This window comes from Jaculus jaculus, chromosome 14 (genome assembly GCF_020740685.1).
Source record: "Jaculus jaculus isolate mJacJac1 chromosome 14, mJacJac1.mat.Y.cur, whole genome shotgun sequence".
Taxonomy (NCBI): Eukaryota; Metazoa; Chordata; class Mammalia; order Rodentia; family Dipodidae; genus Jaculus; species Jaculus jaculus.
Genome location: NC_059115.1, coordinates 7,930,430 through 7,939,084, shown reverse-complemented (window position 1 = coordinate 7,939,084; position 8,655 = coordinate 7,930,430).

The following is an 8,655-nucleotide window of genomic DNA, read 5'->3' as shown; positions in this document are numbered from 1 at the left end:
CCAGGCCGACTTGGAATTCACTTTGTAGGCTCAGGGTGGCCTTGAACTCACAGCGAACCTCCTCTGCCTCCCGAGTGGTGGGATTAAAGGCGTGGGCCACCATTCCCGGCATGTTTTCAGTTTTAAAAGTATGTTCCTATTTATTACAGAGAGAGAGAGGGAATGAATGGCTGCACTAGGGCCTCGATTCTTGCAAAGGAACTCCAGACATGCACTACCATTTGTGTCTGGTTTAAGTAGGTTTTGGGGAATCAAACCTCGGTCCTTAGGCTTGGCAAGCAAGCACCTTAACTGCTAAACCATCTCTTCAGCCCATGTTTCTAGTTTTTGAACTCTGCCAACAATATGTTAGTTTCTAGTTCCCAGAAACTGCCCAGGTTGCCACCATCTCAGTTGCAAATAAACTTGTCATTTTCTTGAAAATCACACAAACTACATGTCTAATCATTTTCTTGAAGTAGCCCAGACCCCCAAGGCAAGGCTGTACTCCCTGCAATTTTCAGAAAAATTCTAGTGGTCCCACTGCCCCAATAAGAACCCCTAGTCTTAGCTGGGGTTGGTAGACATGCATTTAATCCCAGCACTCTGGAAACAGAGGTAGGAGAATCACTGTGAGTTCCAGGTCAGCCTGGGCTAGAGTAAGACCCTATCACAATAAAACAAAAAAAGAGCTCCCTAGAGCAGGGCATGCTTGTGCACGCCTTTAATCCCAGCGCTCAGGAGGCAGAGGTAGGAGTGTCGCTCTGAGTTTGAATTCCAGGTCAACCTGGGCCAGAGTGAGACCCAACTTCAAAAAACAAACAAAAAAACCCTAGTCCATAAGGGAAGTAACTCCTGACATACCCTAGCCAGAACCCGTCTCAGGCTTTCCCAAATAATGGCTGTCTTAGCTGTTGAGCCAAGTCTTTCTTCTTAGTTCATTTTCTGTTTCATTTTTATTTTTTTCCTAACAGTAGTGTGCTTGCCTAGCATACACAATACCCTGAGTTCAATCCTCAGTACTTTAAAACTTAAACAATACCGTGACTAACCCTAACCCTTCCTTGTCTTTTATTTTCATGTGCCTCCCATACATATATATATATATATATATATATACATACACACACACATATACATATACACACACACACACACATTTACTTTTTTAGGGGGTTTGAGGTGGGGGTTTCATTCCAGCCCAGACTGACTTAGCACTCACTCTGTAGTCACAGGCTGGCCTCAAACTCTCAGCTATCCTCCTACCACTGCCTTCTGAGTGCTGGGATGAAAGGTGTGCACTACCTACCCCCTGCTCCTCCTGTTTTTGTTTTTCAAGGTAGGGTCTCACTCTAGCCCAGCCTGACCTGGAATTCACTATGGAGTCTCAGGGTGGCCTCAAACTCATGGTGATCCTCCTACCTCTGCCTCCAGAGTGCTGCTGGGATTAAAGGTGTGTGCCACCATGCCTGGCCTTATTTATTTATTTAATGAGAAAGAGAATTGTCACGCCAGCTGAACTCCAGACATGTGCCACCTTGTGTACATTTGCGACCTTGTACACTTGCATCATCTTGTGCACCTGGCTTATGTGGGACATGGAAAGTTGAACATGGTTCCTTAGGCTTCTCAGGCAAGCATCTTAACCATTAAGCCATCTCTCCAGCCCTCCTCATCATCAACCCCCCCTTTTTTTTTCTTTTCTTTTTTTTTTTTTTGGTTTTTCAAGGTAGTGTCCCTAGTCCTGGCTGACCTGGAATTCATAATGTAGTTTCAGGTTAGCCTTGAACTCATGGCGATCCTCCCACCTCTGCCTCCCAAATAAATGCTGGGATTAAAGGCGTGCACCACCATGCCTGGCTCTTTTCTCTCTTTCTTCCTCTCCTTCCTTCCGTCCGTCCTTCCTTCCACACATTTGTCTGTCTTTCCGTCTTTTTTTCCTTCTGTCCGTCCGTCCTTCCTTCCTTCTGCCCCTCCTTCCTTCCTTTCCTCCTTCCGTCCTGCCCATCTGTCCTTCCTTCTGTCCTTTCTTCCATCCGTCTGTCCTTCTGTCCGTCCTTCCTTCTGTCCATCCATCCTTCCTTCTGTCCATCCCTCCTTCCGTCCTTCTGTCCTTCCATCCATCCTTCCGTTCTTCCTTCCTTCTGCCCTTTCGTCCGTCCTTCCTTCCTTCTGTCCTTCCATCCATCCTTCCGTTCTTCCTTCCTTCTGCCCTTTCGTCCGTCCTTCCTTCCTTCTGTCCTTCCATCCATCCTTCCATTCTTCCTTCCTTTTTTCCTTCCTTCCATCCTTCCATTCATCCTTCCTTCTTCCTTCCATCTGTCCGTCCATCTGTCCTTATGTGCGTCCTTCCTTCCATCCTTCCTTTCATCTGTCCGGCTGTCCATCCGTCCTTATGTGCGTCCTTCCTTCCTTCTGTCCTTCCTTCTGTCCGTCCATCCATCCTTCTGTTCTTTTGTCCTTCCATCCTTCCATCTGTCCGTCCATACGTCCTTCCTTCCATCCATCCTTCTGTCTGTCCTTCCTTCTGTCCTTCTGTTCATCTGTCTGTCCTTCCTTCCATCCTTCTGTCCATCCTTCCTTCCTTCTTTCTTTCTGTTCATCCTTCCATCCATCCGTCCATCCTTCTGTCCGTCTGCCCTTCCTTTTTTCCTTCAGTCCATCCGTCCTTCTGTCTGTCCTTCCTTCTTTCCTTCCTTCCCTTCCCTTCCTTCCTTCCTTCCTTTTTCGAGTTAGGGTCCCGCTCTAGCCCAGGCTGACTTGGAATTCATTATGTAGTCTCAGGGTGGCATTGAATTCACAGCGATCCTTCTACCTCTGCCTCCCAAGTCCTGGGATGAAAGGTGTGCGCCACCACGCCCAGCCCCTTTCTTTATTTTTTTTTAATTATTATATCTTTATTCAGGAATATGAAGGATATGAGGGAGAGGGAGAGTTTGGGAACTAAGGAAGGGAAAATGGATACACTCACGTGGTTCAGGTCAAAATCGTGGAAAGTGAGTTTAGATTTAGGGTGAAACAGAAAGGTCGAGAGAGCTCCTACCATGTGGAAGGCAGGAGGGTGTGAAAGTAGGGGCAGGGCCCCCCCAATCTCGGCTCTGCTTGGCCAAGATGAGGGAGGCTTACCAAAGCAGGGACCTGGAAGAGGTGCAGAGCCAAGAAGAGAGCCTCTTTTTAATGTTTTAAAAATATTTTACTTTTTGTAGCCAGGCATGGTTATTCATGCCTTTAATCCTAGTACTCAGGAGGCAGAGATAGGAGTATTGCTGTGAGTTCAAGGCCACCCTGAGACTACATCATGAATTCCTGGTCAGCCTGGGCTAGAGTGAGACTCTACCTCAAAAAAAATTTTTTTTCGGAGTCAGGCATGGTGGCACACGCCTTTAATCCCAGCACTTGGGAGGCAGAGGTAGGAGGATGGCTGTGAGTTCAAGGCCATCCAGAGACTATAAAATGAATTCCAGGTCAGCCTGGGCTAGAGTGAAACCCTACCCCAGAAAGCAAAGAAACCAGCTGCTGCAAACAGACTCCAGACACATGTGCCACTTTGTGCGCCAGGCTTTATGTGGACACTGGAGAATCAATCCCAGGACCTTAGGCTTTGCAGGTAAGTGCCTTAACTGCTGAGCCATCTCTCCAGCCCATCATTTTTCTTATCTCCTGCAAGTTCAAAATGCTTGCCTCTCTTCACATTCAGCATTCTCTTAGATCATCCTGCCTCACACACACCCCAAAATGTGGGTACTACAGATGCTAGAACCACACTGGGTTCACTCCTACTACTGTGGAGTGCGCTATAGACACTTGGCTCTTGCCCAGAGCAAAATACTCTTCTCCAATGCTTAGCATCTTTATTCAACCTGATAATTTAAAAAAATGTTTTAAATTGTTGGATTTTTTTTTTTTTTGAGGTAGGGTCTCGCTCTGGCCCAATTGTAATTTATTTATGAGAGAGAATGGGTATGCTGGCACCTCTTGCCCTGCAAATGGATCCAGATGCGTGTGCCACGTTGTGCATCTGGCTTTATGTGGGTACTGGGGAATCAAACCCTGCCTGTTAGACCTTGCAAGCAAGTATCTTTAACTGCTGAAACATGGCTCCAGCTCATGATTTTTTTGTTTTTGTTTTTGTTTTTCAAGGTAGGATCTTGCTCTAGCCCACGCTGACCTGGAATTCACTATGTAGTCTCAAGATAGCCTCAAACTCACAGAGATCCTCCTGTCTCTGCTTCCCAAGTGCTGGGATTAAAGGCGTGTGGCACTACACCCAGCATGATGATTATTGTTTAATCTTGTTCCTCCATAGAAGAAGCCAAACTCTGGCTGGAGAGATGGCTTAGTGGTTAAGGCACTTGCCTGCAAAGCCAAAGGACCGAGGTTCAATTCCCCAGTACCCACATAAGCCAGATGCATAAAGTGTCGCATGCATCTGGAGTTCATTTGTAGCAGCTGAAGGCCCCAGCATGCCCATTTTCTCTCCTTCCCCTCAAATAAATAAGTAATATTTTAAAAAAGTAGAAAAACTCAGTAGCAGAAGCCAGTAAACTAGAAGGGAGATACAAAGGGAATAGAAAGGGAGGGAGGGAGGGGGGACTTAATAGGATGGTATTGTATACATGTAAGTAGAAGAACAGATTAATGGAGGTGAAAAGGCCTAGATGAGGTCAGGGGAAGAGATTGAGTAAAGGAAAGGTGAAGGGAGGGCTAATCAAAACCTAAGGGGATGTAAATAAATCATACGGAAACCTACATTTTTGGACAATGGAACACTCAGGAGCCATAGATTGTTACTAGAAAATTTTTAGTGCCAGGGATGGGATACCTTCTAGTGAGTTGTTGACCAGGGAGGTCACTGATGCTCCCAAAACATTACAGGCTATTTCCCACTAGGAATAGATGGTAAGACCCTATTGCTGAAGACAGCACATACTTGGGCTGCAAGGCCACTAAGAAATCCTGCTGGAACTGAGCTGATAACCTCCTCCATGTAGACCAGCTGACAAAGCTGGAAAAAGCCATTCCGTATGCAGTTCAGTTGGAGAGAGAGAAATCACCAGTGAAGATACTCAACAGTGGACACTGCAAGCTTTAAATTTGGCCAGCCAGGCCAAATGAGCTAATGGGTGCAATAGTGGCATGTCTATAATGGGGGAAACCAACTGCCCTCTAATTGGACTGGAGGCCCACTCCATGGGAGGGAATACATCCCTGACACCGAAAACCTACAACAGGGGTAATCATGAGCCCTAAGGGTGTAATGTCTGCTGCTATCTGGCTAAATGTATTTACTATCAAACTGCCCAGTATGCACTTATCTTAATGTTCATACCCATATATTAATGCAACTCTCACTTTCTGTTAGAGAAACTTCTCTTCTCAGATGGTAGTGACCTTGGGATGACTCAGAAGGCACCATGGTGCTGGAAAGAAGTGACAGAGGAGTGCTTAGCACTCCAATATCTCTATCACACCTTCCAAGGCTCAGGGTCCCTTGCGGAAGAGGTGGCAGAAAGAATGTAAGAGCCAAAGGAAGGGTAGGACTCCTTACAACATGCTCCTCCAAACACAAAATGGCTTGCATATCCATGACCTCACAGTGCTTGACACTGCCTACACAAGACCATCATAATAGGAGGAAAAGATCATGACATCAAAATAAAAGAGACTGATTGAGAGGGGGAGGGGATATAATGGAGAGTGAAGTTTCAAAGGGGAAAGTGGGGGGGGGGCTGGAATTACTATGGGATATTGTTTACAATCATGTAAGTTGTCGATAAAAATAATAATAAAAAAAGAAGCCAAACTTGATGGCACATGCCTATAATCCTGGTTCTGAAGCAAGATGATTGCAAATTCATAGGCCAACCTGTGTTACAGAGTAAGTGCATGGCCAGCCTGGGAAAATTAGTGAGACCCTGTCTTAAAAAATAAAAAGAAGCCAGGCGTGGTGGCTCATGTCTTTAATTCCAGCACTCGGGAGGCAGAAGTAGAAGGATCACCATGAGTTCAAGGCCACTCTGAGACTAGAGAATTCCAGGTCAACCTGAGCTAAAGTGAGACCCTACCTCAAAATGAGTTTGAAGTCACCCTAAGACTACATAGTGATTTCCAGGTCAGCCTCTGCCAAGGTGAGACCCTACCTTGAAAAACCAAAAATAAATAAATAAAGAACTTTGGGAATATGAAAGTTGGGAACACAGAAAGCTGTATTAGAGCCATGGTAGAAACACAGACAATGAGAAATGAAATTCTTAGCGGTTAAGGCCCTTGTTTGCAAAGCCAAAGGACCCAGGTTCAATTCCTAGGACCCACGTAAGCCAGATGCACAAGGTGGTGCACCCATCTAGAGTTCGTTTGAAGTGGCTGGAAGCCCTGGGGCACCCATTCTCTCTCTCTAATAATAATAATAAAAACTTGAAGTGAATTTCAGATGCACATGTTTTTTGCTGTGCTTAATTTTCTCACCTCTGCAATGAGAATAATGATTGCTCATTTGGAAGATGAACAAGTTAATATATGCACAGCCCTTAAGGCCATGTCTGTCATCTGTGTCAGCGCTTGTTACCGCCTTACCCCTAAGAGGCCCCTGAGCCGTGGCAGTCATCCAAAGAGAGCAGGGATCAATGACCCCAGAAAGTTAAGTCTTCATTTATTTTTGTAGTGCTAAGCATTGAAATCACAGTTTGCATAGCACTGGGTTCAGTGAAACCACCCCACCATTCACTTGTTTATTTATTTGCAAGCAGAGAGAAAGAGACCAACAGAAAGAGAGAGAGTGAGAATATGGGCACGCCAGGGTGCCTCAGATGCATGTTCCACTTTCTGCATCTGCCTTTAGGTTGGTACTGGGGAATTGAACACCGGTTGTTAGGCTTCACAGGCAAGCCCCTTAACCACTGAGCCAGCTCTCCAGCTCTCACGGATTTTTTTTTTTAAGTCTGAAGTATTACTACATAATTATTTATTTGAGAGAGAGAGGGAGAATGGCCACGCCAGGTCCTCGAGACACATGCATCCCCTTGTGCATCTGGCTTACATGGATCCTGGAGAGTCAAACAGAGATCCTTTGGCATTACAGGCAAACGCCTTAACCATCTCTCCATCTCGTGATCTTGTTTTTTGTTGTTTTTTGGAGGTAGGGTCTTGCTCTATGCCATGGTTACCCTGCAATTCATTATGCAGTCTCAGAGTGGCCTTGAACTCACTGGGATCCTCCTACCCCTGCCTCTAGAGTGCTGGGATTAAAGGCGCAGGCCGCTTCTTTATTTTTATTTTTAAATAATCTTGCAGAGCATAGTAGCACACACTTTCAGTCCCAGTCCTCAGGAGGCAGAGGTAGTATGGCTGTGAATTTGAGCCCAGCTGGAAATGACAGAGCATGTTCCAGGTCAGCCTGAGCGGGAGTGAGACCCTACCTTGAAAAAAAACCAAAATCTGGAAAGCCAATTAAACAAAACAAAACACAGAGTCTTTGTAGTAGTGCAAGTTGGCCTCCATTTTGGAATCCTCCTGCCTCCACCTCCCACATGCTGAGATTTCTGGTGAGCATCATTCTTTTGTTTGTTTTTTGAGGTACGGTCTCACTCTAGCTCAGGATGACCTGGAATTCACTATATAGTCTCAGGGTGTCCTCGAACTCAAGGAAATCCTCCTACCTCTGCCTCCCCGGTGCTGGGATTAAAGGCCTGTGCCACCACGCCCGGATAATCTCTTTAAAATTTATTTTTATTTACTTATTTGAGAGAGAAAGAGACCGAAAGATGGGTACACCAGGGCCTCCAGCTGCTGCAGGCAACTCCATACTTTTCACCATCTTGTGCATCTGGTTTACATGGGTCCTGGGGAATCGAACCAGGGTCCTTTGGCTTCCCAGGCAAGCGCCTTTAACTGCTAAGCCATGTCTCCAGCCCTAGGATGAGTTTTGTTTTGTTTTTGTTTTTGGAGGTAGGGTCTCGTTCTAGCCCAGGCTACCTGGGATGCACTCTGTAGTCTCAGGCTGGCCTCAAACTCACGGCGATCTTTCTACCTCTGCCTCCCGAGTGCTGGGATTAAAGGTGTTCATCACCACGCCCGGTCTGTTTTGTTTTGTTTTGTTTTTCCAGGTATGATCTCACTCTAGCCAGGCCAACCTGGAACTCACTGTGTAGTCTCAGGGTGGCATCCAATGAGGTTTTCATAACCAGCCTGCCTGGCTCCCGAAGGGTCCGCCAGAGGGCGCAGGGGGCCGGCCCGCGGGAGCGGGGGCGGGGGCGGGAGGCCAGCGTGTCCCGGGCGCACTGAGTGTCCTCGCGGCATGGTGGTGCTTGCCGACAGAGTCCCTCCCCCTCTCCCCGGGACACGGCGATCCCGAGCCCTAGGGTTCGGTCTTCGTGCGTTCGTGCTGTGCGCCTGCAGGCAGGCGAGCTGGGGACACTTTGCCCAGGCTGGCGCGCGCCGCAGCCCACGCCCAGCGCTCGGTTCCCAGGCCCCGCGGCGGGAGGGAAGTCCCGGTGGGGCGGGGCGGGGCCCCCGAGTAACTCTTTCTTCGGAAAATATGCTGCTCTGGCCCCCAGCCCGGCTCTGAGTCACTGGGCCGAGCTGAGCTGAGTCACACGCCGGACCGCCCCTGGAGCCCCGAGGGTCCCCCACCCCGAGTCCCGCCAGGATGCCCTTCCCCTAGAGGGTCCCGCACCAACA